Raw genomic sequence first — 5,881 nt, 5'->3', positions numbered from 1 at the left:
TAAAGGCTCCCTTTTCTATCTTATGATGCTCTGCATTTTCTTCTCCCTCTTAATATAGGCCAGGGTTGGTAGACTTGGGATCCAGCTCAGCTCCAGTGGGAAGCTTCAACAGTGATTTCCATGGGAGCAGGGGGGAAAACATTGAAAATGTTCCGCTGTGAGAAGCTAGAACTGAGTGTCTGGGTTTGTCTATGGCCAGACTTCTCAAGCTATTCCACACTCCCAGCACCCCCAGCTCCCGAGGGACCTGTAGGTAGAAAGAACGGCATTTCTGAAAAGCAGGCCACGTTTCCTTGGGTTACAGATGACGGAGGCAGCATCCTACCTGGTTTGATCCAACGTGTCAGAGTGGGGACTTTATCTTCAGCGAGTCTCTGCTAGGCATCGTGCCTGGGGCTTCTGCTACATTTATATTTACCAGTAGCACGTTTGGAAGGAAGGAGAAAATCTTTTTTTGCCTTCCAGCTGCTTTCCAGGGGCAGACTGTAGAGGTTCACGTGTTTCAGACAAGCCCCATCACCCAGCTTACCCACTCACATGTTACCTGACTGTGGTCCTGCCCCACAGTAGCTTTCTGAGCACGTGCATCCTGTAGACATGCTGTGGCCATCCCAAACCAACAGCTATGATGGGTGAAGCCACACATCCACATAGCTAATCTAACAAAAACAACCCCACCATAATGTGCATTCAGCGATATGCTAGAAAATACACTTTTGCTGGCAGGATTTGTTCTGTGACCCTGCTCTCCTCAGCCAGCAAAGCAGGGACTGATGCGAGGGATGCCTGCAGGAATCCCACTCAACCTCTGCATAACCCGGGGTGGCTGCGATGGCCAAGCCCTGCTCAGGCGGCCCTGGAAATAGGCAGTACTGGTTGTTTCCAGCCTTGGTGTGCAGAAAGAAAGACTCCCACACTGTGCTCCCATCACACACACAGATTTTTTTTTTTTCTATTCTTCAGTTGCAAACACTGTGGAAAAATAATCCAAACTGATCTCAGGAGTGAAAGAAAAATGGAGCAGCAGCTGGTTTTGAACGAGGATCCTTTATCAAATGGTGTCTGTTCAAACCCCTTCTGTTCAGTAGGAAAAGTCCCACTAGGAAAAGTCCCCCATTTCCAGCTTATCTTTGCTGCTGCTGTCATTGTGCTGCTCATTGTTGGTGAAGTTACTGGCACCTGTGTCTCCCCGCGATGAGATCTGTTATTTCAATGTAAATATTTTTTTTGTTGAGAAACAAAAGGGCTGGAAAAAAGGGAGGTTATGGGAATATTCAGGACGAGATAAGGAATCTGAGGCAGAAAAGAACACACCAATTACCTCAGCTCACACGCTCATCTGCCAGATGAAACCAGTTTTACCGGCTGTTGCCCAAAGGCAAAACACCACAGGGCTCCTGATGTCATGTTGGCCTTTGGTTATGAGCCCGGGTAAATGGGTACCTGGCAGAGAGAGAAAAAGGGCTGTGCTGCTTGATGCCAGCTTCACCTATTCATGTTCGTCTAGCATCGCTTAAAAATACCTCTGTCTCATCCTGCCTGCCTGCTAGCGGGGTGTTGGTTTTCTGTCCGTAACGCCGCAGATCGCCTCGCCTTACAGCCCGCAACAGCGAGAGCTGGCGTTTGCCTCTGGGCAGGGCAGAGGACGAGAAACCATTTTGCTTTCATACCCCTTTTTTCCCTCCGCTCTGTCTCCGCGCGGAGCAGCGAAGGTGTTTGATGTGCCCCTTGTTGTGGAGGGGTGATGGACAAGGCCGGGGCTGCTGTTAATTTGCAGTGCTTCAATAGCATTAGCTTTTTCCTTAGGATTTAAATTGAATTGGTGGCATTGCTGGGACGATATAGTGCTGTAGATCTGAATTGCGTTCTGCTACTCATCTGTCCTTTTTTCTTTATTATATTCATCATATTTTTCTTCTTTTTTTTTTTTTTCCCCTTTTTATATCAACAAGACCCAGTGAAGCAGACTTTATGTTGCAATAATTCTGCATGTTTTGGTTATAAATATCCCGAAGCAAAGTTAAGGCTTTTTTCCTATAACTATCAAAGCAAGTGTCTGCTTCAGCGTGGAGTGAAAGGGACGTTTTACACATAAAAGCTCACCAGTGGGTGGTAAACAGCTTTCGCCCTAATACATATTGCAAATATTCTGCTGCGGCACAGATCGGTAGCATTTAACTGAGATGCAAGAGTTCCTCCTGCTAGTTGCTATTGTGGGAGCCTAACCAGGGTCTGAGCATTCAAGAAATCCCAGGAAAATCAAGTCTTTTGCCCGTTGCACTACAAAAGACGTCTCTTGCGTTTTACATTTCCAGTCGTCTCCTTGAGAGCAAATAATGCCGCAAAGTAATTTAAAAGCAGAGGAGGTAAAAATCAGTAACTTCAGCAATAGCAGCATAGACAGTTTCCTCCATCGCAGTCTCCCATCTAGATTTTCCAAGCAGACTCATAATTTCAGCAGCTGCTTTGGCAGGTGCCCAGCGTGATGCACCTGAAAGCAGCCAGGCTGTCTGAGGGCGGATGCGCAATGGTTTCAGAGAATCAGAAGTCTTCAAGAGTTCCCAAGTCGATCATCAGAACTATTAAATATTTCACATTTTTCTTCTTCCTCGGCGTTGCATGCCCTCAGAATGGCAAATGCTTTGTGATCTGAAGTCAACACAACAGCACTGGCCTATCACTGGCTTGCAACGGCATCTAGTTGAAGGGATGTTTTAACGCCGTCTGCAGTGCTAGGAGGCGGCTTTTTTCTGTACCGCTCCTAGCAAGGATGTGCTGATCTGAGCAGTCAGCGGCATGATTTATTTATTGAAACTTCCTACCATTTTTTTTTCCTCCCCATTGACACAGGATTAAAATTAAACATCCTTAACTGTGTGGGATGAAAGTATAGCTTAGCTCATTCAGGTACGTCTGTATTAGATACGTGTGTAAGCGATTGCTCTCCGCTAACTTGATCTTGCATTTGTGTATAGGCAAAACTCCCCCAAGACAGCTCGCCTGAGTCGGATGTGCAGATGAACTGTAACTATGCCCGGAGGTGGCAGCAGTGGGACTAGGCCAGAGCAAACCTTTGCAGCCTTTGATTCTCCAAAGACCCCATCAATAGCTGTCATTGATACTTAGGGGGGCTCTCATTAAGGCTGAAGTCCTTGGGAATCCATCAGGTTTGTGGCCCCATCATTTCACCTGCTGAGCACAATGCTGTGCCAACAAGGATTAAAGCTCAGTAACTCACCTCTTCACGAGCTGGTGAAGAGAAGGTGCGTTCTTGGGCCGTGCACCTGCCTGGCCGCTGAACATTGCTCTCCAGTGGTGCGAGAGGCCCCAGGGACACCGGTGCTGGACGAGTCTGGCCAGGAGAGAGGCACCTCCATGAGTGACTGCGGCACAGTGGGGGTTTTAAGTTGTAGGAGCACCAAAGCAGAACTCGATCCATTGGCAGCGAGCAGGGTTTGCATTCAAAGACCCTTTAGAAGCGTGCTGAGAGCCAGGGGGGGCACCTGAGGACATGCAGGTTTTGTGTGGCAGCAGAGAGAAGCACGGGAGTGCTAGGGAAGGCTGTGCTGGAGGCACAAGGCAGCCACCAGCAGTGACTCTACTTCATATTAAGACTTTGCTCATAGCAGTTACCAAGTCTTGGGCTAAGGGCAATGGTGGTGCCTTGCAGTGGTCTCATCCCTTGGTGCTGCCTCTCCCACAGGCAGTCCAGGCAGGTGGAAAATGTCTAGCTGGGTGTCCCACTGGCGGTTCACAGTGCCATCTCACAGGGTGGCATCGTGGGGAGCCAAAGTGCTGAGAGCAGCCCTGGAGGCACACAGGACCCAGGAGAGGGAAGGGAAAGCATCCCGTGCCGAAGGTCCACTATTGAGGAGGTGCCACTGGCTGCTTTGGATGCTGGGGGGAAAGCAGCCCCTGTAGCGTTATCTAGAAGCTGAATGCTTCCCCAGCAGGGATCATGAAGGAGAGACGAAATACATTTCTTGCTGAAAATACCATTGAGTGCACAACTTGTTGCCTTTTACACCAGCTACATGGAAACATCACCTCATCCTGCATGCAACCAGCTACAAAAGCAAAGTTTACTTTGTCCTTCAGACCGCCCAGTTTCCCTCCTTTTGCAATAACTAGCAAGTGTATTACTTTGTCCATCGCTCTCTGTGCATACATCATGTGGTGACGCATGACGTGTTGATGACACTGAAACCAGTGGCCCCGTGCTCAAGATTCCCCGAGGTTTAGAAAGGTGACCTGGAACGAAAGCTATCATCGCAAAGACCTTCACACATGTGTTGGTGGGTGATTACCAAGTATGAAGGGATGAGCTAGCAGAGCTTGGGCAATTTTAGTGCAAACATTGGGGCCCAAGATTATGCTGCAGGTGTCGAGGCGTCCTCATTCATGAAGCTTAAATCACACGATGGGAGAAGCAGCCATGTTACCAACGCTTGCAGAAGCATAATGTACATGAAAGTACTTCCAGTGCTTCCATCTCCCCAGAAGTAAACAGAAATTAAAATAGGCTCTAAGTTTGCACACACAGAATCATTAACTTTGTATAGTTAGGGACTAGAGGGAGGGAGGGAAGGGGGATTTTTGGTAAGGGTTTTTTTTTTCTTTTTTTCTTGCCCTGGGCAAGATTTTCAACATTAACTAATTAATGTTTATAAAGCACTTTGCATATATAGTGCCTTTCATCAGGGGATCTCCAAATATTAGATTATATTATCTCGAAGGCCCCAGGCCTGTGCATACTAGCCCTATAAAGTATTAGCCTTATAAACTTTAGTAATTCACTTTGGTTTTTTTCTGGGCTTTTTTTGGTCGGGTTTTTAATCTTCCCTCTTCTGAAAATGTGCCGAGCATTTTGGCTGTGTCTGTAAAAAGACAGTGTAAGGGGTGGTGTCAGCCAGAATGACCATATGAAAAATCAAGGTCCCATAATGCACTTCTCAAATCTTCTAATTGCCGGAGTTGGGGAGTAGCAACCGTGCCAAACTTAAATTGAACTATAAATCCCACGTGTCAAGTAGGGATCAGGAGGAGACATCATCACCGGTGGGGGAAGCAGCTCTGATATTTGCTCTGCATTACCTGGTAATGACAGTGGAGATAGGGAGAGAAACAGAGACCTCTGATCCCCGGCAGCATCGGGAGGCAAATGCATGCTCCTGTGTGGGGGCAAGCTGGTGGACCTTCTATATCACATTAAGTTTCTGTTACAGAGAGAAAAGGGTCAGTGGTGGCTGGGAGCCGGGAACCCAAGGATGGGTATGAAAATGGCCACATTCAGCCCATCTGGAGCATGGCTGTTGCTGTCACCCTCCCAGGCGGAGGCTGGAGGCCAAGCACCCCACAGCCACGCCAACAGTGGCGAATCTCCCATGTGTCAAATCTGAAAAGCCGGCTTGGGCGTGGGCTCAGTGGATGACTGAAACAATTACTTAACAATAGCTGGTTGTGTGAGCTGGCAGGGATGTAGCCAGGTTCACAATGGAAAAAATGTGTGGGCATCTCGACTTTAACGAAACACATGGGGAGCAGACTTGCTGCTGCATGCAGGAGCTACCAACAGAGAAAGCAAGGCCTTGGGGAGCAGAAACTTGACAGGGACAAGGCAGGGGATGTCTTTGCCCTTACTTGCACGTCTTACAGGTGGAATTCCCCCAGCTGAATTTAGCTGGGTAAGGGCTGCTGCTCCGAGGGCAAAGACCCAGCAGCAAACCCAGCCTTTTGAAGAGTCAGCGGTATTCAGAAATCAAGAACAGGGCCATCCCCTCCAAGGCCACCTCGCCCAGACCAAAGTAGCCTTCTGAGCGGTGAAAGTTCACCATGTAGGGTGGGAAATCCCTCCCCTTCAAAGGAGAAGGAGAGTTCAGCA

This window comes from Egretta garzetta, unplaced genomic scaffold (genome assembly GCF_000687185.1).
Source record: "Egretta garzetta isolate BGI_Z169 unplaced genomic scaffold, ASM68718v1 scaffold229, whole genome shotgun sequence".
In the NCBI taxonomy this organism is placed as follows: domain Eukaryota; kingdom Metazoa; phylum Chordata; class Aves; order Pelecaniformes; family Ardeidae; genus Egretta; species Egretta garzetta.
Note: the sequence above shows the minus strand (reverse complement) of the source record.